We start from the raw sequence: 24175 nt of genomic DNA on the forward strand, positions 1-24175 counted from the left end.
AAGGAAAATAGCGAGGTATTACAACAATTCTTTAAGCTTTCAATTAGTGCATTACTTAGTCTGACACAATGAGATAGATACATTCCCTTAATATATTTGCCTCTTTAGGAAACGTTAACATTGTACAGTTGGTAAAAGATTGATTAAGCTGTTTTAAAGATAGAAAAAAACAATTTTGATAATCTAGTTCATACCTTTTATTCCCTCACAAAAGATTGTCTAGTTCCCCTTGTATTGTGGAATTCCTTTCCTGTGGAAAGAAACAAAAACGGCTTCCTTATGTTAAGCACTTCTGAGGAAAGAAAATAGATAGACCATTGACACATTAGTTTTAGTTTTGACAGCTCCTGTCTATAACTCGACAGTTTAGGCCTCATGTTTTTCACCTGTAATACAAGATGCTGGAAAGGATCTTATCTTCGTGCTATTTCCTTCCCTTTCTTCCTCCCCTCCTTTCCTCTCTCCCTTCTTCCCTCCCTCCCTTCCTTTCATCCCTCCCTCCTTTCTTCCCTCCCTTTATCCTTTCTTTCTTCCCCCCTTCCCCTTTCTGTAGCAGGACTGAAACCACAGAAGCTAGCCAAGCACAAGCACTCTATCCCTGAGCTACATCCTGCCTTCTTCCATGTATTCTTCTCTGTGTTCACCTTGTACACTTGTTTTTGTCTACCTTGGGCATGGTGAGAAGATCCATCCCAGAAGATGATCTGTCTCCTTGCTTTTCGGTAGTGTTGCTCTTTCTTCAAGGTAAGTTTGTCAGGTAATCCCGTTTTAATGGCACATGCTCTTTTTAGAAACTGTTGAGGTCGAAGACTTGCATAATTGTAGTTCTATTTTAGGCCAGAGGGAGAAGCCTAGAAATAAACAAGTTATTAAAATGTCCAAAGAGGTCAATTGCGCAGTTATGACACCAAGTGAAAGCAAGTTTGTAAATCACTAGGTTTGCAACGTGGGCATCGTTTTCTATTTCCATATAAACTCATGCAGAGACTTGGAACTTCTGCAGAAACACAGTGTGCAGAACAAAATTCTTTTAAGGAGATCATTTATTGAAGGATTTCGCGAAGCCTGAACAGTCATTTGAATCAACAAGTATGTAATTTTCCATGAGAAAATGGAACTGAACGAATATGCTTTTCCATTGGTGCTATCTTCCTCAATTCTAAATGGCTTTAGAAATGTGCGATAGCCACAGCCCAAACGTTTGTACTCTGAAGGAGGTTATCAAGGACTCAATTCTTGTTATCCCAAACCAAGATTTCCATAAAAGCAGTTTGGGCTAGCTAGTATGATTTTATGGTTCATATCACTGGAAACCAAACCTAGAATTTGAAGAGTATGTTTTTTTGAGAGAATTATCTCTCTTCCCACATATTACCGATTTAAAGCCTACAGCTTCAAAATGTGCTTCTCATTCATCATGGTGGCAAATTGTTATGGGAAGATGCATCCAGATGAAATTAATGATCATAACCAAAGAAAAGCCAGAGATCTCACTTGGAATCGATCTTCCTGTCTATTATGGATTGTTGCCATGACACAGGAAGATGAGTTTAAGAAAACAAACCCCCCCCAAAAGGCTTCCATTTATAAAAAGAGATAGTAGACTTCAGATTTGCAAGGCAACCTCTTGAGATGGAAACAGAAAAAGGACCTGTGAAAGGGACAGCGTTTTCAGAGAGGTGCACAGCTTATTAACAAGCATGAACTACATTTCAACCCTTTTTTTAAAGCCTGGGCTTTGATTGTGTGAAGGATTGTCATATGATGATGGGAGAGTATTAGAAAGTAGACTGGTTGAGGGACACAAGGATTCTCTGTGATCCCTACTTCTCTTCATAGTAGCCAATAAAAGTTGAGGGAATGTGTTAGGAGATGTGTTAGCCAGCATTTCTTTAGTATGAAGCAAAGATATCTAAGCTAAGTAGCTTCTGAACAGAGAAGGTTCAATTTTGGCTCACTGATCTGAAATTGCTCATTCAGGACCAACTCGTCCAATGTTTTAAGGGTCACATCACAGTAGGAGTCTGTTCATGAATATAATCACTGACCTCAGTAGCCAGAAGCAGAGGGTGAGAGGGAGAAACAGTTCTCACCAATCCCCTTTGAGGGTATGCCCTTAATGAGCTGGCACCTCTCATTAGACCCTACCTCCCAGGATCCTAACCACTTTCCAGAGCACTACCCCATAGACCAAACATCAAACACATGGACCTTTGTATATAGTCAAGAACAAAATTATAACAGGCAGTATGTTTAGGAATTTTCAGGAACTGGAAATGTCTGATTCATTTGGTATTAAATTATTCGAGATAATTTACAAAACAAATCACAATTAACGATCAGGAATGTTATTCTGAGGAGTACAATTAAAATGGTATCACTTCTTCTACTGGAAAGAATTTATTACTTGGAAAGCAAATTTGAGCTGTTCACTTTGTATTTCCAGTGAGTAATTTGAGATACAAATATCAGTTATTCCCTTTGGATACTTACTTACATGTAACCTCTGCCTAAGTGTCAGGCGTGTACTCAGTGAGAAGCTTGCGCTATAGTGTCTTTGCCCACTTTTCTGTCTTAACATGTTAACTCCCTAGGGGCATACCTACATTTCAACTCCCCCCCCCGATAGTTTTGCCAGATAAATAGATGGTAAGTGCTTAACGTGTTGGCTGGCTGACACATGGCGGCCATTATAGATTTTTTTTGTTTTGTTTTGTTTGTAAATTGGGGTTATATGCAGAGATGCCATTTTCTATGATGAAAATGTTCTAGGTACAGATGTACAACAATGGGGTTGGACTTATGCTTCTGAAACATTCTTTTAAACTGGTTAAGATGCGATATTTGCTGTTATTTATATTTGAGAACAAAACTGACAGAGAATAGGGAAAGAGAGCTGAGTAAAGGAAGTGCCTGCTTTGTATGTCTCAGTTCATCTCCATAGATCCTCCCTGCCCCTCTTTCTAATTGTTCTTTGACAATGCCAGTCTGGTTGATCACTAAATAATGCAGCTAGATAGTCTTAATATAGTCCAAAGTGTTTCAAGTGTCGCTGATGAACTGAAAGGACTTTCCCCTCCCTGATTGGATACACTGAGCCGTGAGGAAAGAAGACAGGGAATGGGGAGAAAACACAGGGTCTTCATTAATTGTAAGGGTACCATATAGCTATTCACATGTGCCCTGGTGAGGTGTGGCTTGTTGATTCAGTGTCTGCATCACTGTTGAACTCAAATGTATTTGTTTATACCACTCTCACCCCACTACCAATTCTCACAATCTTTTCTTAGATGACGAAGTCCGCACCAATTCAAGACGTCTTGAATTGGCAAGAAAATTTTGGCCAAAGATGGACACAGCATCAATGGACTATAGAAATGGATATTCTTAGACAAAGCAAAGAGAGGAGAGGTGGGGGACAAATATTCCTAATTTTCTAGTGAGGAATCTTTCCCATATGATACACACATCCTATTTAACTGTTCTGCAGAAGCTATTCCACAAACGCTTACAGTTTACTGAAGTTTGTAGAGCATACCCCCTACGTTTTCTTCAGCAGTTTGAGAGTTTCAAATCTTGTGTCGAGCTTATTCATCAAGTTGCAGTTGAGTTTTGGGCAGTGTAAGAGACAAGGATCTAGTTCCAGTTTTCTACATGCAGTGCTATCTGTTAAAGATGCTGTCTTCTCACCAATGCGTACCTTTGTAGTAAGAGGGGTAGATGCAGGTGTATGGCCTTTTGTCTGTGTCCTTCCTTTTATCCTACTGATGTATGTGTCTGTTTCTGTGTGACTGCCTTGCTGTTTTCATTGCTATCCCCAGAATGGAATGTAAATATGTAACTCTAAAACTCTAGCACTGTTCTCCTTAGTCAAGATTGCTTTGTCTATTGTGGCTTTTCTCTATTTCTACATGCATTTTAAGATTATTTTTTTCTATTTCTCTGAAAGTTGTCGCTGGAATTGTGATGAGGATTGCATGGAATCTGGTTTGCTTTTGGTAGGAAATATTAATTTCCTTAATATTAATTCTGGTAACCCATGAGGATGTTAGGCCTTACCGCCTACTGTCTTTCACAGTTTCTTTGTTGCTTTGAAGTTTTCACTATAGCAGATTTTCATATCCTTGTATAGGATTTATTTTAAGGCAAACGCTTTACTTTAAAGTATTTGTTCTTTTTCCAACCCTATTCAGAGCTTATAGCTATTTTTTCCACTGCTGGCCTCTACTCCAATATGTGGTTTCTGGTTTTTGGCTTTTCATATAATTGTTATTTTTAGAATGTCCAGCCTCGAATTAATATATATATTAATTAATATACATATATATATACACATATAAAACTTCTATAAGTAGTCTTTTAATCTCCATAAATGTAGACACACACCAAATATATATATACAATTATATATATATATATATTCTTGTATATGTGAGTTGTTTTCTAACCTCGTAGTGTGTGTGTGTGTGTGTGTGTGTGTGTGTGTGTGTGTGTGTGTGTGTGTATGGGGGGATGAAGTTATGGAGGTTAGAAGTTAACTTGAAGGAGTCAGTGATCACCTTTCACCTTGTGAGTTCTGGGGCGGGGGGGAAATGAACTCAGGTAAACAAGCCTGGCAGAAAGCAATTCAACTCCTGAGTTACCTTGCTGGGCTGGACTGTTGCATATTCTTTTAGTGGGAAGTATTTTAGACAAATTACAAATCTGTTCCAAAATATACTTACATTAAATAAAATATGCATTTCAGTAAGATCTACAGCCAATGCATGATGGGAAGCTTCGCATCTAGGCAGGGCCAAAATTTGTGGAAGAAGCTAAGAGAACGTGCATCCTATTACATTTTATAGCGGGTTTCTTATTGCCAATCTGCCGGTCACACGGAACATGTCATTACATCACTTGTACAGGACACCAATTTTGTTGGAAGGAAGGGATGCAAGCGCTATCCTCAATGGTGAGTTCATTACAAATTTGGAGGAATCTCACAGCCTACACAGTAAATATGCTAAGGGAAGCAGACAAAGCTCTCGAGGTCCAGACACATTTTCTTGCTGTCCTATGTAGTCAGGAGGATGGTCTTTCTCAGGACGACATGGTCCCAAGATTGGGACAATCCCAAGAGTCAAAAAGAGAGTGTGTGGATGTGGAGGAGGGAGGGCTACCTCGAGCTGTCTCACATCAGCGACAACTGTGACAGTCCTCAGACCTGCAATCTCTCCTCTTATCACCTGGCATAGCGTTTGATGAATTCATCCACTTTGTCCCGGAAATCATCCTTGTCTCGTAAATGATGTTCAGCAGCCTTAATATTCAGTAGATCATCAAACTTTAAAACATCAGTAAATAATGAGTTTAATCTCCAAATAGCATCCTCCAATATCCTAGTGGGAGCCCAGGCAGTGCCATCAATTGAATGTTCTCTTAGTAAAAACTTAGACATTTTTTTCCGTTTTTATGGGGTGCCAGATTTTAGTCAGGCATCTCACGATGGGAGATATTGTAGGCACCAGGAACTTCGGTTTTAAACTGAAAGTTGCCTCCCTGGCAGTTACCCTCATCTGGGCTTACAGTCAGCTGAAAGCAATCAGGCTTCTTTGGATCGGGAAAATGTTCTTTACATGTACACGGTAAGTTAGCTTCTAGTTCTGCAACCTCTTTAACAAGAAACTTATCTCTCACAGAAACTCTCTGAGTGGAGGCTGATGTCCGGGATCTGTTGAGACCAGCATCCGGCTTCTGCTTGCTTGCTTGCCTGTTAACATTACTGCGACCTTTCTTCCACAGCGCTTAGGGGCGGATCCAATGCCCACCTGAGAAGGCGGAAACTGAGCCAGTCCAGTAGAAGGCCACACCTGAGATAACATGCCCCTGCATCTGGTCAGGGACTGAACCGGACCAGGTGAGACCCGTCGCCCCTCCTTCCCGCTGCTGTGGTGGCGTAGTGGGTGGCGTAGTGGGAAGCATTCTATACTCTGTTACTTCCATTTTATTACTAAAGTTACACGTCCTTAAGCACACTTTGTACTTTTATTAGAATAGATTTTTTAATATTTAACTTGCAAATTTATTTCCATTTAAAAGAATCCAATTCAAATCCAAATAAGACACATTTACCTTTATGTAAAGAGATGGGAACATATTACTGTTCTGATTATTTATAAAAGGAATGGTATTTTTTTCTTGCTATCACAGTGCTATGGATAAATGACCATAACAACGGGATGTAGCCAAGTTTCCCTTTATATTTCTGCCTTCCTCCCCAACTGTATCCCAGAACGTATCAGTGTTTGTATGGTTCATAGTGGGCACTTTATGAAATCTTAATAAGAAATCTGATGAAACTAGTTTCAGTCATTGTCGTTTGCATGGGGAGGCCCAATTCTTTTTATTTATTTATTCTTATTTTACATATCTATCCCAGTTCCCTCTCCCTTCCTCCCTCCTTCCCATGTTCTCCCCCATCTTACACCCCCCCACACACACATACTCCACAGGGACGGTGGTGCCTTCCAGGTGGGGTCAATGAAATCTATCAAGTCATTTGGGGTCTAGGCCCTCTCTTCTGTCTCTAGGATAAGGGAGTATCCCTCCATGGGGAATGTGCTCCCAAGTCCTTTTGTGCACCAGTGATACATCCTGTTTCCACTATCAGAGGTTCCTTAGACTGCCCAGGTCTTCTAACTGAACCCCATGTTCAGAGCGTCTGAGTCGGTCCAATGGTGGATTCCCAGCTATCAGTCTGGGGGCCCATTAGCTCCTCCTTGTTCAGGTCAGCTGTCTGTGTTTCTGTAGCCTGGTCTTGTCCTCCCTATCTGCAATCTGGATTCCAGGAGTTCAGCTCAGTGTTTAGCTGTGGGTGTCTGCTTCTGTTTCCATCAGCTACTAGATCAGGTCTATGATGGTAGATAAATTACTCATAATTCTCATTATCAGGGAAGGGCATTTATGGTAGCTTTTCCACTGTTGCTCAAATTGTTAGTTGGGGTGAGTCTTGTAGGTCTCTGGACATTTCTCTAGAGTCAGTTTTCTCTTCAAACCTATAAGGGCCCCTCTTTTATGGTGTCTCTCCCCCCCCCTTTTTTTTTCTCTCATGTATCCCAATTCTTTCCCTCAAGTTCTATCAAGTTGAAAGGCCTACACAACAAAGCAGCACACTCTCTCTGCTCCATTTTGGACAAAGCCATGTTGAAAAAACAAACAAACCAACAAAAACAAACAAACAAACAACAACAAAAAACCCACCTAGCTGAGCCTCACTCCCTCTCCTCTTTGAAGTTATTCACTCAGTCCCAGGTGAAGAGTCTGAAAGGGAAACATCCAAGCTTGTTCTGCCTTTCCCCACAGAAGTCTGGGCTTCCTACAGCAAGAACAGGTGTCTCAGAATAGGTAAACAAAGTCTACTGTTTAAGGATGTCCATTGGAAATATAAACTAACAAGAAGGAATATCATTCTTCTTGAGAGCTCCTATGAGTTATGGGAATAGATTAGAATGACAATTAGTTATAGATTGGTGAGAGACTCTTTTGTCTTTGCATTTAAGGGTCCCATGTCCCGCAATCTCCTCAAATCTAGCTGAGCTGAGACTGTTGGTCAGCCTAAAATAAGGACAAAAATGAATAGTATCTTCTCAGGATTCTGTGATCTGCAGGTATTAAGGGAGATGCTGTGATCTGCCATTGCTTTGGTCCTTATGACTGTAACAATGAGTGGTTCTACCTCATCTGAATTAAGTACAGAGTGGATAGATAATCCTAGGTCCTTCTCAGTTTAGCTTGTGTACTTTAAAAACTTTATCACTGAGTATCCTACAAATATCTCTTCAGAATTTATCATTGGTCAGGAGCTTTTAAAACATAATAAAGAAATTGATATAAAAAATCAAAGACCAATGGTTTCACAGTTTGTGAAACGATAGAAAAACTTTTCCTGAGCGTGACTTAGAGTTACTGAGTTGCTTCCAAGGAAGAGAATGAGGCAGGTCAGGTGGAACTTCTCAGTTTAAAGGACTGTGATGTTGTAGGGGGTGTTCTCTTGGATTGTTCCTTTAGGGCAGTGGTTGGTTGTCTGGTCATAAGGTGGGCTTGAAGTTGGCACCTATGCAGGGTTTGAGATAGCAGATAACTGTGTGAATGAGCTCAGTTGCAGAACATCATCCTGACTGTGAAGCTGAATTTTCAAATAAACTAGAAGCTCTGGTTGATAGTACAGATTCAGTCTATGAGAGACTTTTGAGCCAGACATATCCAACTGAATCATGCCTCAGTTTCCAAATAACAGAAACCGTGAGGCATGCATTCACTTATGGTAGTTTGAAAGAAAATGGCCTCCTCCAATGGGAGCAGCACTATTGGAAATTGTGGCATTTTGGGAATAGGTTTGACCTTGTTGCAGGAAGTGGAGGCAGGCCTTTGAGGTCTCACACATATGCTCAAGCCATGATTAGTACCCCAGACAAGTTCCTATTGCCTGTGCAAGGTGTAAGACACTCAACTACTCCAGCACATCTGCCTGCATAACACCATATCCCATGATGATGATAATGGACTAAACCTCTGAAAATGTAAGCCACCCCCAGTGAAATGCTTTCTTTATAAGAGTTGCTGTGGTCATGGTGTCTCTTCACAGCAATAGAAATCCTGAGACACGCCTATACCTGTCCTTCTTTGTTTCTGCTTCTCTTTGCTGATAGTACTTACAGTGATTATATCTTACAGAAGCTCAAAAATAACAGCAAGGAACAATTAAATGACACAGGGACAAATGACATGATTGCTCTTCTTAGAAAGCTCAGGGTCTTTCTCCTATAAATCATAAGGAATTTGAGGGCACGGACTATGTTTTCGAAAAACTATGTTATCTAGGACAAGATGTGCTTATAAGGAATAAACTATTCTTGATGGAATTTTATGTTAACAATTTTTTAATACATAAAATCTGTGAAGCTACCTCTGTTTGAATTATAATGTAGAGTCGAGCTCATTTGGAACAACTCCAAGTTTGAGTGAGTAACTATAATGAAGACCAGTGAATTGATCTCAGGCCAACATATAACCTCATGATGTTTATTTCATTAATTCTCCTTTTTTTGATGTTCATTACATCAGTCACATCTTTTATCACTTGGTTAATTAGAGAATAGGCATGGGAATAAGTAGAAATTTTTGTGACTCTCCTACCTATAATTAGAGTTATTAGTTGAAAAGTCTTCTCTACCTAAGTAACTGATTTGATTCCAAATGAAGGGGGTGGGTAATACTGGAAATAGTACAAGCCCAGGGTTTTTGGAGACTTGAGTTTTTGCCTTAGTTCTTTTGTTAGTTTATCACAAGAACAATACAATTCAAACCCTTCCCTCTGTGTCCTAAGATTCTTATGATTAAAGTGGGTGGTTTGGACTAATGCTTTCTAAATTTCCTTCTAGAAAAACAAGACCTCAGTGGTTGTCTGGAATGAAAAAAATGAATATATTACCACCTGAAAAAAGTTACTCCCAGGCTTATCCTAGTCTTTTAGAACATACTGATGAACTATTGAATTAAAATAAATTTATAATATGTAAGTTGTATGTAAGCTGTGACAGATCAATAAGGTTGAGGAATTCAGAAAGAGCCCAGAAAACAGTATTCTGAGAATAAAGATGTACACACTTGGGAATCATATATATCCTGAAATATGGCATTACCAACTGCAGTGCTGAAGCCATTCTTGGAAAACTGACCAACAGGCTTGTTTTCCAGTGTGTCCGCAATAGATTAATGTTTATACTTTATTATACACGAGCATTTCCAGGTAGGAGGGGCTTTACTTTATTTGGCGCAAGGCAAGCAAATACTAAATATTTGTGGAATGAGAGAATTTTTAAGAGCTTTTCTTGTGTTCCTAGTTTCTGTTTCAGGCCATCATGATGAAACAAGTAGAATGTAGCAACCATTTTGTAAAAGAAAGGCAACTCAGTGTACTCTCTCCTTAACATAATGGAGTGCCTTGGTGTACTTAGTGGGAGCTAACGCTCGCAAAGGGGTGTGTTCTGAAGCCTCCATGAGCCTCTCATTTCTCCACACATCATGCTCCAACCTTGTGTGTAAATAACTGTAATTAAGCACAGTCTTTGACCTGAAATATAAATGTAATGGTTTTGCTTCCATCCCCCTTTTGCTTTCCTTCCATTCCTAGCCACCTTTTCTCTATTATAATGTATCTGCAAAGCAAAGTAAGATGAAATGAAGTAATGCTGAGAGCATCAAAGCCTAAAGTGTAATTGGAAGTCTGCAGATGTGTGAATCACTCATGAGTTCCATTACCTGATAACATCTGGATGTGTTATACATGAGTACATCGAATTTTTTCTTAGGCTTTAAAATTTTCAGAATTAAAAGTCTGTCTTTAGTTTGTGCTAATTTTGCAGCCTACATTGTCATCCATTTGAAGATGATTCATTAACACTAACTAATGGTGATGTAAGTTACTTTAGCATTCGAAGATATCATGACATCACTGAAACCCATAAAGAAAAATTCTTTTTGGGCTATGATTTAATTTGTCTCTTCTCAGAGTTGTTCATTGATCAAACTATTTTCATAATGTAGATCATGGAGAGAGAAGCTGTGAAAGAGCCTGTGAATGAATAGGAAGGAGAAGAACCGGCCTTTCTCCATCTGAGGCTTAAAAGCCATGTTATAGTGAAGACAAACTAGGCTCATTCCTGTTTATGATCAAATCTCTGTTTCTTAATGATTGGGCTCTGTCCCACCTGTAACCTTAACTACAAATGGCTCTGTACCACCTGTTCTAGAAAATGGCAACCATCCCTTGGTCTCAAACAGTTGTAATAACCATCTTGAAGCCCTACATTTGTTTCAAAACCTTATCATGACAACCTTGGTATGATCACTTTGTAATCATATCTTTGTTTTAAGGGGTCATTATGACTCATTTGTTATGCTTATGTTCTTCTTTAGTCTTCCCATTTTGCCTGTCAAACCTGCCATTTGAAAACCCTCACCCCTGAGCTATAAAAACCTTGCCTTCCTCATACTGATCTCTTGAAACCTGATGTGAGGGAGAGACTTTCTTTAATTCAACCACCTGCCTCAATTAATTTGCTCACAATGACTAGAGTTGGTGGTGTTTCTCCTCCCATTTTTGATAGTAACAAGAGGGGTGAAATTGGCTATGATTCACAAATGTTTTTCTTTGTGTGTGTGCGTGCTTGTCTCTTTTGCTTTGTTTTGTTTTTCTTTTTAGATATGTAGAATTTTTCGTTCAGTACAACTTTAAAAACATCCAAAGTTATTAAGTTTTTCATGATGAAATAATGCTGGAAAATAAATTAGTATTTTATTGTTTATATCAAATGGCAAGTTGTCAGTCTAAGTATTTGGTAATTCAGACACAATACCAAGTGTTTCCCTCTTTTGTACTTTTAAACTGGCCCTTTTAAGAAACAACAAGTTTATTAGTCATTTGAGAATTTCATGCACTGTATTTTACTCTTATTTATATCCCTCCCCAAACTCCTGGCAGAGACCTTCCTCCCTTTTCAACATAATGCATTTGTGTTTTCTCTCTCCCTCCCTTCAACTCCCCTCTGTCTTTATAAAAACTCATACAGTCTAGTTTGTATTGGCCTACTGTTCATGGGCCCCTGAAAATGGGGCGCACTCTGGAATGTGGTTGATATACCAGGTGTCACACTATTTAAGAAAACATTTTTTCCCTCAATGTCTAGTCTTCAGCCAAGAATCTTATATGGTATGGTGCTGATCTATCACTGAGATATGTCCTCAGCTCTTAAAATGAATCTTGATACCTAGCCATATGACTTAGGTTACTGTCCCAACTATCTGTATTTGGGTTATTGGTTCCAGGAAATTTGGACTGCTGATTACACTAGGGACTATGGTTAAGCAAATATTTATTTATTTACTTATTCTGTTTTAAGGGTCCATTTATTCCTTTATGTGTTTATGCTACATGTTCTTTATCAATCAATCATCTTATGCTGAAGGTGATTATCCTATAGTTAACACACAAAGCAATAGGTTTCATTGTGAAATTTCATGCATGATTTTTGTTCTTCCCATTGTTTTCCCTCTCACTTATACTCTTCTACCCCTACTAATACCCTTTCTGTTTCATGTCATTGGCGTTCTATTGTATCCCCATTTCTCAAAATATTCTTCCTCTTCTATGAACCCCTTTCTAGTTTCATGACCTACACCCACACCCATATCCACCACATGCATGTAAAAATTAAATCTTTACATACATTTCTATAGTACTTGCATCATTTGATACTTCTAACTGCAGTAAAGGATTCCCCTTGCCCCCCAAATCTTCACCAGCATTCATTGTCCTTTGTTTTATAATGGTTATTGTGACTGACTTAAGATAGAATCTCAAATTAGCATTTCCCTGATACTTAAGGATACTGAATATTTAAGGAAATATTTTTGGCCACTTGTGTTTCTTGTGGAAATCCACAGAAACAGCTAATGCAAGCAAATGAGAGCTCATGAATTCCAGACTGACACCCAGGGAACCCATATAAGATCAAACTAGGCCCCCTAAACATGTGTTGGGGACCTTGGGCAATCAGTCAGTGGGGCCATTCACAGTGGAAACTGTATTTATCCCTAGTGCATGAACTGGCTTTTTGGAGCTCATTACCTACTTTCTCAGCCTAGATATAGGGGAGAGGGCCTCAGTTCTGTCCCAAATGGTGTGGCAGACTTTGATAATTCCCCAAGGGAGACTTCACTCTCTCTGAGGAGTGGATGAGGGGTACACAAAACAAAATGATCTTGTGTTTCTCCCTATCCTATCAACCTTCCTTCCTTTCTTTTTTCTATCCTATCTATCATCTATCTACCTACCTACCTACCTATCTATCTGTCTTTCTGTCTGTCTGTATGTCTGTCTGACTGTCTGTCTATCTATCTATGTATCATCTAAAGCATGAGGTTTAAAAGAAAGAGTGGCCTCCATGCCCAGGCACCATGCCCAGTAGTAGACAATCAACACAAAACAAACTCAATGGCCTTTTTGGAGGCTCTTTTTCTCATAGTGTTTTGTCAGGCCTTTTTTTAACCTTACAAATCCTTTGAATATATAGTATCACTTCCGATTTTGTATTTTTATGCGATTTCTGTGTGTGCAATCATGTGTCTGAATCTCTCTATATATTTCTTATGCATTTTCTTTAGCTTCTTTTGTTTTGTCATATTCTAGTTTGTCCCATTTTACTTAAGCTTATGTTATTAGTGAGCTTTTAGATGCCTGTTAATACTCTAATGAGTGATAGAAAAAGAAAGAGTGTGGAATTAGTTGGGTGAGAAGTGAAGGGAATTTGGGAGGACTGGTGGGAAAAAAAGTCACGATCAGAATATATTGTATAGAAAATCTATTTTAAAAAATAGAATGAAAAATACGAGTAAGAGTGGTGTTTACAGAATAAAAGACAAACCTGAAATCATGTGTGTTGGCCTCTCAAAGAGTTGCCCTTATGTCCATTTGCAAGGTGTGTTATATTACTTAATGTGTCTATGCTGACTAACTTTACATGCTTGCAAGGAAACCAACTTAGTCATAACTTGTGATATTTCCAGTATGTTCCTGAATTCAATTTGCAAGTATTTGTTATGAATTTTTTACACCTAATATAAAAATTGTTCTGCAGTTTCCTTTTTTCTAATTTTTTTTGGATGCTTTGGTATGAGGTCACACTGCCTTCATAGAATTAATTCAGTTGTACTCGTAGACCCTTCCTGACTTGTGGAGGTGTTTGAGAAGTACTGATCTTCTCTGAAGGTTCAAGAGATTCAGCTGTGAATCCATCTAATCTTAGGCTTCTCTTTGTTGGGAGACGTTTAATTAGTGCTTCAATAACATTCTTTGTTATGTGTCTGTTTAAATTGTGTGTATCATCTGGATTTGATTTTTGTAGCTAATAGGAGTTTAGAAATGTGTCCATTTCTTTTATTTTTCAGGGTTTTTGGAAGTTTTTTCAAAGCACTCCCTAATGATCCTCTGGATTAGAGTCTGTTGTAGCAACTCCCCTTTTATCACTAATTTTATTATTTTGTCTCTTCTTTTTTGTTAGTTTAGCTGGAGATTGGTTAATCTCGTTAATCTTGTTTTTAATGTTTTTTGTTTATTTTTATTTTTTTGCTTGCTGTATCTCTATTAGTTCTTGTTGTCTGCTGCATTCACCTTCTCCCCTGTCTTTCTCTTCTGCTTCTGTCTTGACGTATATCATTAGCTATTTATCTGCATTCTTTCTCATTTTTTTTTAATGTGAGTCCTTATACGTACAAAATTTTCCTTTCAGGATTGCCTTGGGTATAACTCACAGTTACTTTCAGGGTTTTAAATATATTAGCCAATGCTTTTCTTGCCTTTGTGTTTAAGTAGATATTTTCCCATCATAGCTATTGTAATTGTTTTCTTTGCTCATCACTTTGATGTTTGCTTTACTTTGGGTTTCTGTTGTTGTGATAGATCACCATGACTGAAAGCAGCTTGGGAAGGAAATGGTTTATTTCTGCTTACAGTTGTAGTTGACTATGCAGGGAAGTCAGAGCAGAATCTCAAGGCAGGATCCTAGAGACAGAAACTGAGGAGGAACACTGCTTACTGGCTTACTATCATGGCTTGCTCAGCCTGATTTTACACACACACACACACACACACACACACACACACACACACACACACACACATCAACAGAATGGACCACAGGCTTGCCAACAGGACAGTCTGGTTGGGGGTTATTTTCTCAGTTGAGATTCCCTTCCCCCCAACAACTCTATCCTATGTTAACTTGAGAAAAGACTAATCAGCACAGTGTCTCAGTAATTATGATATTTCATGGAGAATTTGCTCTCTGGTCATGTTTATTTAGAGTTTGGCTCTTACGCTTGGATGGTGATTTCTTTCTTTGGGTTTGGATAATTTCCTCGTATAATTTCTAAATAAACTGGGTATATCACTTGACTTTATCTCTGGTCTTTATCCCCCCCCTTTTTTTCCACTTGACTTTATCTCTGTTCTCCCCCCCTTTTAAATTTAAATTCGAAACAAGCTTGTTTTATATGTCAATTCCAGTTTCCTCACCTTCCTTACCCTCCCCTCCTCCATGCCCCCCAACTCATATCCCATCCCCTTTTTCTGCTCTCCAGAGAGGTGAGACCTTCCATGGGGGACCTTCAAAATCTGTCATATCATTTGAAGCAGGGCCTAGTTCCACCCCCATGTATCTAGGCTGAGAGAGTATCCCTCTATGTGGAATGGGCTCCCAAAGTCTATTCCTATACTAGAGACAAATACTGATCCACTACCAGAGGCCCCATAGACTGCCCAGTAAATAGTAGTAAGTTGAAAAATAAGTGATGATATGATAAGGGAATGTTTTGCTCATTTCAGTATTATGTCAGTTTTTCTGTCACTGGATCACTATGATTTCTCCTACCTTTGGGTCAATATTTGCAGGTGGATGGGATAACTGCTAGTTTCAGTAATTCAGACAACTTACATCACTGTGCCATTCCAGATGAATATTTCTAGCAATCTACTGCCTCAGATTCAGGTTCCTTGTCCATCTTTTTGCGACTCACGAATTACTATTAGCTAGCTCCTTTCCAATCTCTGTATTTGCTTTCAATAGCTAAGACCTTCTTTCTCTGAACCTCCCAGTGGCTTTCTATGGAAAGTTCACTGGTGGTGACAGTTAATGCTCCTTAGGGTAGATGTGGAAACTGTTGTTGGCTGCAGCATCTGCAGTAACAGCAACAACAGATCCCACTAGGCAGCCAGCTCTTGTGGTAGAGCAATAACCCTGGTCACTGAGTCAGGAATCAGGAGAGTAGCTTTATGCATAGGCACAGCAACTGAGTGACTTCTCTTTATAGTTATTAACACTTAGATGCAGTTTTAAATACTCCTCCTCCCCCAGAAACCCAGCAGCTAATTATTCTGATTGAAGTGATTACTTTGATTTCGGAGGACTCTGTTATCCTGTAATAGAATCTGGGTGTGAAATTAATGTGTAATTGAACAAGGCTGCACAATCAAGACTAATTGCCCTGGTTTACTAAAGAAGTCTTAGGCAATGTTGGCTGCTTCTGTGTTGCTGTTTTGGTTGGAAATCTTTGAAGGGTCATTGGACAAAGAAGAAAGTACTATGAGAAAAAAGAAAGGAATAAAGGAATAAAGAAAGAAATGAAAGGAAGGAAGAAAGGAAGAAAGGAAGGAAGAAAGAAAGAAACAAAGACAAAATAATGCCACCAGAGAGGTGGGACAAGGTTTCCTTGAGTGCTTGGCGGTGAAGAGCTCTGTAGCACGGATTCACTTCAGTCTGTTAGTATTGGCTAGCCTGTAGCCATGTTTTGTTTTGGTTGTTCTTGTTTTTGTTTGTTTGTTTGTTTTGTTCTTCAAGAACAAAACATTGGAGCTTTGGAGGTTGTCCTTGAATTCATTCTGTAGACCAGGCTGGTCTTGAACTCACAGACGACTACCTGCTTCTGCCTCGAGAGGGCTGGGATTAAAGGAGTGAGCCACCACTGCCCATCTTGTCACCATGTTTTTACTGGTTTGCACAAAAACGAAAAAAAGTAAGGAGGACATCAAAAGGAGAATAGTGACTAAAATAAATTAAATTTTTTTTCCTGAAATCATGTTTTTTTTCTTCCACCCCCCCTGTGTTTTCATGGGGAAGGATTGTTTCTTTTGTGAAATAATTCTATAGAGTAGTCCAAATTAAAGTCTTTAAATTGTCATCAACTGGCAAAACAGACTCTTAATTTTGCCATGTTTAAAAAAGATTGTGTTCTGTGGAAATGTGTGGAGAAAGTGCACAAAAGATCGTCTACTGAACTTTAGAACATAATTGCATATCCACTCCCTGTGTCCTCCCCTTCAGAATCTTTGTGCTCTGTCTTATATACAGTGTCTGCTTTTCCCATTTGAAGACAGAAGAGTTGTCTCCACAGCTTTTGAAATGACTCTTCAAAGAGTCCCAGACTTCCCGAAACACTCTTTTAGAAGCACCAGTTGAGACCAGGTTTTCCAATTTACACCTTCACAGTTTAAACTTGCTGATGTTTTATGATGGAACACACTTTGAGGTGAAGATTGTTTTGTGCATCCTAGGCTGATCAGCATCTAATGTATCTATGTAAGAGGGCCAAAACATCCGCAAGCTGGAGTTGTGAGAAAATGAATGTTTACAGCTGGATGTCTTCTTAAGGGGCAAACCCACTCCTAGTTGAGAATCCCTATTGTTGAAACAGACTGACACATTGAGTGAAAATGGGGAGAGTAGACTGTGGAACATGAAGTTTTATTTTATTTTGCTTATTTGAAAGTCTGAAATCCTGTTACTTTTCCTCTTTGGCCTGGAGGGAAATGAAGGTCACAGCTGAAGTGCAAAGAGAAACAGAATGAGATAATGCTCTGCTTCCGATCGCTCAAGGACCGGATCGTTGATTAAACAATGCATTTGGAAGAATGCTTTGCTGGCCTGTTTTACCTGGCATGGGATGTGAACCACAAACCCTCTGGGCTGGAAGAGATATGCTTGAGATTTTGAAAAGGAAGCATGGATATTAGCTGAGGTGTGAGAGCCCTATATGTAGGGTGAGTGGGCAGGACAAAATTTTCTTTAAGTGCAGAGCCTCCAGGGTCTATAACATCTTCCTAGTTATGTCTCAGCCAGTCCTAACATAGAAGGGGGATCTGTCCAAGGATCACACAGGGATAATGTACAGTGTGGTGCTGGTGATTCCACCACAGGGGAGAAACTGATGGAGACTTAATTTCATCCCTAGGGGAGAGGGCTGAAGTAAAACTAGAAACATGAAAGCAACTGAATTCACCTCAATGTGATTAACTTAAACTTGCTTTGCTGTGCAGAATGGACATGGAAACTAATTCCTGTCTATCCCCACTGTCTCAGAGTTTCTATTACTGAAATGAAACACTATGGACCACATTTCTATACCACTGTTTATCATCAAAAGAAGGAACTCAAGCAGGGCAGGAATGTGGAAGTAGGAGCCGACACAGAGGCCATGGAGGGGCACTGCTTACTGGCTTGCTCCTCATGGCTTGCTCCTCATGGCTTGCTCAGCCTGCTTACTTATAGAATCCAGGACCTCCAGCACAAGAATGACCCTTCTCATAATAGACTGGTCCTTACCACATCAACCACTAGTTAAGAAAATATCCTACAGGCTTGCCTACAGCTTGATATCATGGTACTATTGTCTCAATTGAGGTTCTCTCCTCTCAGAAGACTTTAGTTCCTGTCAAGTTGATAAAAAACAAAACAAAACAAAACAAAGCAAGCAAACAAACAAAAAACACGAAAAACAAAAACCAAAAAGCAACAACAACAACAACAACAAAACTATCCAGTCCACATCTGGTCGAAGGTCCTGACAGTGAAATTATCTAATAAATGAAACACCTTCATTCAACCAGACCAAGTAATTGAAAAATACATCTTTGGAATAAAAGCAAAATTCACCAGTATTAGCATTTAGTGAATAAAACAGCATCTAGATAACTGGAAATAAAGGTCCCTCAGATTTGAAACTCTGTAGTCTACTTTTGAGTGCTTCAGTAAATAAAATGGATATATACATCGCAGCCAGACAATGAGCAAATACATCTCGATACAGTAAATATAGTAAAGTATTAATTACAGATTCTGTGTAGTAGTTTAGGCATTCACTGTGTAATCCTTACTTTTTTCTATGCATAATATTGATGTCAACAAAACAAAAGATTAAGTCACTCTTTGTGTTAATCATATTGTGATATTTGGGTTCAGTTATGTAGCTATAGAAATATTTGGAATAGTTGCATTATTTTATATAATGCAATGCACACATGTATATAATATGTGCACAACTGTCAACAACAATGGAAAGTCAAGTGTCCATTGTGCTCCACACTGTCCCCAGCTGCAGCGCATAGTCTAGGAGCCTTACTAGGGTTAGCTGGCATTGTCCCCATTTGCCCTCATTTCTCATATTTCACAGTTCCCTCTGGAATTTTCTAATAATTGTTACAGTAGTGTGCTGCGGTTCATCATCTTGACTTGACACACTTTGTGGTGAAGAATGTAAATAAAAATGCTTCTCACTCCCATCAAGGCCTTTGAGACATAAATTAGGATTCCTTATCCTAATTTGCTGCTGCCGAGTCTTCAAGGCAGAGCTAAAACAAAATTCTTGAACCAGCAAACTTGCTTCTACAAGTACAAAGGAATTTCAATAGTAGCCCCAGGAAGGAATGGATGAACCTGTCAGTCACAGCGAAGAATTTGAGGTGAGGGCAAACTGGTGCAGCATCAACGGGGAGAATTCAAATGTTGTAGCATGTCACTGACCCCGGTACTGAACTTCACATTCTCTAAATCCTCAAAGACAGGGATGGCTAGGTGCTCCCATTAAAACGCATTCATACCCCACATGTTCATTATGAATAGCATGTAACAACGTTGAGCTTTAAAAACTACTACCAGCATGTAGCCACTCTGAATGTTTGCAGGATTTTAAAAACGGAAGTATAATTAATGTATAATAAAATCCATAGATACTAAATATTCAAGTCAACATCAGGCATTCTGAGCAATTATCTGAAATGGCGTGTGCTGGTGAATCTCCTCTGATCTATTTTCAGGGGAAGAATAAAACAAAACTAATTGACAAATATTTCTAATTTCCGTACTTTGAAAATTTTGAAACTGGGTCATCTTGACCAATAGATTACAAAGAAATTAAACTTCATTTTATTTGCAAAAGATTAACTCTCCCCCATATTGTTTTTGGAACTTCCAAAAACAAAATTTCTGCCTCTTAAAAGAGGAAATTGACAGTTACCATGGTGCCAGTGGTAGCTTTTGCCCAGAGGATTCCTGAATTCTGGCATTTCTCCTGTGTGTCTGCTACCTATAAAGCCATTTTCAGGCCTGGTATAGGGTCAGACACTGTACTGGCTTGTCTTGAATATAAATGCTAGATTCTTAAATTGTGTCTAACAGCTCCTCACTTCAAATGGATTAATACATACACAACTACTCTGTGGAATTTATTGGATGGGTATTCTGCATCCTGTATCTTCTGCATTATCTTTATTGAAGTAGCCCAGAATTCTATCCCCAAGGTCTATATGTTATTTGGATGAAACCAGCTCCCCAGAGTTCTCTGGCCTATGCATAGAAACATGCAAGCACGAATGCACAGGCATAAATGTAATAAAATACAAATATTTCTTACTAAAAGACATATGTGGGGCTGTAGAGATGGCTCACTCACCAGTTAAGAGCACTGACTTCTCTTCCAGAGAATGTGGGTTCAATTCCAAGCACCCACGTGGTGGCTCATAACTGTCTGTAATTTCAGTTCTAGGTTTACCAGATACCTTCACACAGACATGCATGCAGCCAAAACACAGAAACACATAAAATACAAAATAAATGAAAAATAAACAAAATATGCTGAGGTAGAATGGGTTAGTATGAGGCAATGTAAAGTTCCTTGATAAACTCGCTCATCTCCAGAATCAATGCTAGTTTTTGCAATAGTATCTTTCCAATAAAATTTCATTTGTGATAATATTTAAAAAGTTCTTGAGCCAGATTCAGCTCAATAAATATCACCCCTAATGACCAAGCTAACAGTGGAGGACAGACTATTGTTTCAGGATGAATTACTGTGATCTTCCTTGGTCATTTGACCAGCATTTTTGTTTGCCTTGCTGTTCACCGATTCAGTCATGGAAGGTACCTGGAGAGATTTTTCCCTGCAGGACCTCTTGAATTATTCTGCTGTGCCCTTGCTTTCAAAAGCGTCTAATTCCAGGGGAGACAACCCAGATGCAGATTAGAAACTTGCATAATGGACCCACTCATGTGGAGAAAAACCTGTGGTTTCCTGGCAGTGAACTCGGTTACACCAAGACAAGAATGGCCTTTGAGCAGAGCTGGAACGCGATCGTTTTCTCCAATATGAGCCCTGCACAAACCAATGGTCGGCCACTTCCCAGGTGGAGGCTTGTGTTTGAGGGCCATTGAGCGTCACCCATTTCCCTAATGCATCATAATTAAACACCTGTGCTAAATAACTTCTCACAGCTCCACTGTGAAGATGTGCTCAATGCTGCACCGCTCCTGATGTTTTCCATCTTCCACTTGGGAGGGTGGTCTCAAGGCTATGCTTTGGTTCCCTTAGGAAAAACATAGCAGAGTCCTCCCATGGAGACATTGCTCGCTGAGTTGTAGACATCAGGGCTTTTCAAGGACACTAATGGAAGACAAAGTGTTCTGTGCACTCGGGGAGAATGCCGGTTTTCTCAGAACTAGCAATGATTGAAGTATATTGCGCAACAGTGACATAACATGAAAACGGTGGCTTTTACTTTGCTTGTTTTTAATGCCATCAATGCAGAGGAGAGAATGTAGTGATGTTTGAGTGAAATTGGCTGTGGGAATGAAAACTATGCATTATCCCAGTGAACCGGTGCTGCTATGCATCCTGCAGCTTAGCAGAGTGAGGCTCTTGGGCTGTCACACCCACAGTTGAATTCCCATCAGGGTTTCAGAGTGCTCTTCTTTCATCTTCAACAACAGACAGCAAACTGGTTTGGCCCTAGGCTGAAAGCGGGGCTTGAGTGATGTCTATCTATAACTTGTATAGCTTCCTTTTCGAGGTGGTAACCTTATGTACTGGATGTTTCATCTTTTGGCTCTTCAAGTCATTCTCCCTCACAAAGCACAAAATAGTCCCAATTAACAGGTGCTGTTGGTTGAAACTTTCTCTACACTCTCTCATCTTTCTATCACCTATGCAAACTGACCAAGATGCATTTTTCTGACTCCTGTGCTATAGATGAGTAAATTCATGCAAGGAAGGTGAGATCATTTTTATCATGCCCTACGGAGTTAGTGTCACAGTTGAGTTATACCCACAATATGTTAGAGGTTAAAGTTTATACATTTTTCATTTAAAAAGAGTATCTCTATCTGGGGTTTGGACTTGGCCACTTTCCAGGATTACTCTGAAGAAAATGTGTACTCTAAACAAGGTACTTTGATTTTAATCTTTAATTTCTAACAATTAGTGAAGTATGTGGTAAGGGACATTCCCTATTAAAAAATACATAATTGGGAGATCCCAATATATGAAGGAAATTCCCCAGATTTTCTTAATTTCATTACAGTAAGTGACAAACAGTAGGGAGGGTTCTGTACTGAAGATACTCTTCTCCATCTGAACTTTGCCCCCACCACATTTCCAGAAAACCTTGTTATTGTACATTATAGAAAAAGCTATAGTAAGCATCTCAACTGTGGATTCCCTGGTAGAATGCTGCAATTTGCTATTTTTGGAGTCCAATGTTCCAGTTCCATTCAGAGACCCTGTGTCTGAAACCATTCCCAAGAATAGTTACCCCAAAATTTCACATTTGTTTTTCAGGATTTAATGACATTGCCTTGATTTCATAGACACAATCATGGTTGTCAGGCAGGATTTCATCTATTCTTTGAGAGTCAAGCTAATATTAAAACATCATCTCTCCATCTTCTTTTGTAGAAACAAGTGTCTACATTCATGTTCATAGAATTTTGTTGGTATTAGAGATCCTCTTTTTTTTTCTACCTCTCTTACCCATTATTTCCTTTCTCAATAATGAAAACAAGCAAACATTTTCCTGATTTCAAGCCCCTCCTGTCACCTACACAAATGTGATTTTGTTAATGTTGCTTCCTCGACATCTATAGAACATCTTTAATCCCTTACATTGAGTTTCTGACTGCTCCATACCATGCAGGCCAATGAATTCTGAACTATCCTGTCTCTTGGAGATACAGAGTGGGCCTGTGTAATTGGATATTCTTAACTTCCTTCCATGGCATTTTTCTTCCATGGTATCATTTTGATTCCTGGAGGTCTTCCAGTCAAGTTTACATATGGGATAGGTCCTTAGTATTTCCAGTTGTCTTTTTCCACTTTACATGTGTCCTTGGCCAAAGCTTATTTAAACTAATGGCTTTACTTGCATGCCGATGATGAGCAGCTTTGTATCGACTTCTTTATCTCTGATCTCTATTTTGAACTCTAGAACAACAGAACCAAGTGCTTATTGCTTTTGTAAAAAAAGATTAAAGAATAGTTTCATTAGGAAAATGAAGATGACACCCAATCTTGAGTAGTTAAATTACAGAAGGATCAGAAATATCCTGATGTCTTTGAAGAGTTGGATTCCATTTGCATACACCTCATTATTTCCTCAGATCTTGCTTCACCCTGGACTTGAGTGAGAGATGGCTTAATCTTCCTGGACTGGTCTCTCAGCTTCAGGCATGACATGAAATCTCTGAAACAAGTATGTTACCTCTAACAAAACCTGGTAATAGAGTAAAATGTTGCACAAAAGGCTGTATCCATGCATACAGCCCCAAGTCTATTCTATAGTTTCTCAGGTGTTCATGTATTTTCATTGCAGTCATGGTGAGCTGGTTTGATTCATCACAGAAACCAATACTTACAGATGTCATCTCTTGAAAGTGCTACTGGATCTCCAAACTCACCACAAATGTGTTTGTCACATCCCCTGTGCTTTATCCTACATCATATTCTTGGTCCTTGTTTAGAACATGTTGTGCATCTAGATTTTCAAACTGGACATCCAGTTCCTTCTCTCCTTGACACATGAGGTTTGCCATTCCTCTTTCCTCCTAATTACTATTTTTAAATTTTTAGCCCTTTTGAACTATGCCTGCCAGCATTAATATACATATATATTCAATATATGAAACAAAATGTTTTGATATGTATTATGAAATTATCACATAATTAATTGTCATAACCTCTCACTTTTTCAAGTATGTGTGATGAGACTACTTCAGATAGACTCTCTTAGAACACTGAGATATGTCTTCTCATTTTTATCTTATTTTTTCAAATAATTTATTTTATGTGCATTTGTATTTGACTGCATGTATGTCTGAGTGTGGGAGTTAGGTCCATTGGAACTTAAGTCACAGATAGTTGTGAGCTGTCATATGGGTGCTGGGAATTGACCCATCTGGTCTTCTGGAAGAGCAGCCAGTTCTCTTAACTGCTGATCCACCTGTCCCGCCTCACCATTTTTGTCTTATTGCTAATA

General features: G+C 39.1%; 1 non-coding gene and 1 pseudogene across 1 annotated transcript; both read right to left on the reverse strand.

Annotated features, from left to right (window-relative positions):
* Positions 1-5224: 5224 nt before the first annotated feature.
* LOC127236581 (NEDD8-conjugating enzyme UBE2F-like) lies at positions 5225-21077 on the reverse strand (annotated as a pseudogene).
* A 2403-nt stretch (positions 21078-23480) lies between these two features.
* LOC127236816 (small nucleolar RNA SNORD29) lies at positions 23481-23544 on the reverse strand. The gene has a single exon (XR_007835799.1). It is a non-coding gene; the product is annotated as a small nucleolar RNA SNORD29 (small nucleolar RNA).
* Between the last annotated feature and the right edge of the window lie 631 nt (positions 23545-24175).

This window comes from Phodopus roborovskii, unplaced genomic scaffold (genome assembly GCF_943737965.1).
Source record: "Phodopus roborovskii unplaced genomic scaffold, PHOROB, whole genome shotgun sequence".
NCBI classification, from domain to species: Eukaryota; Metazoa; Chordata; class Mammalia; order Rodentia; family Cricetidae; genus Phodopus; species Phodopus roborovskii.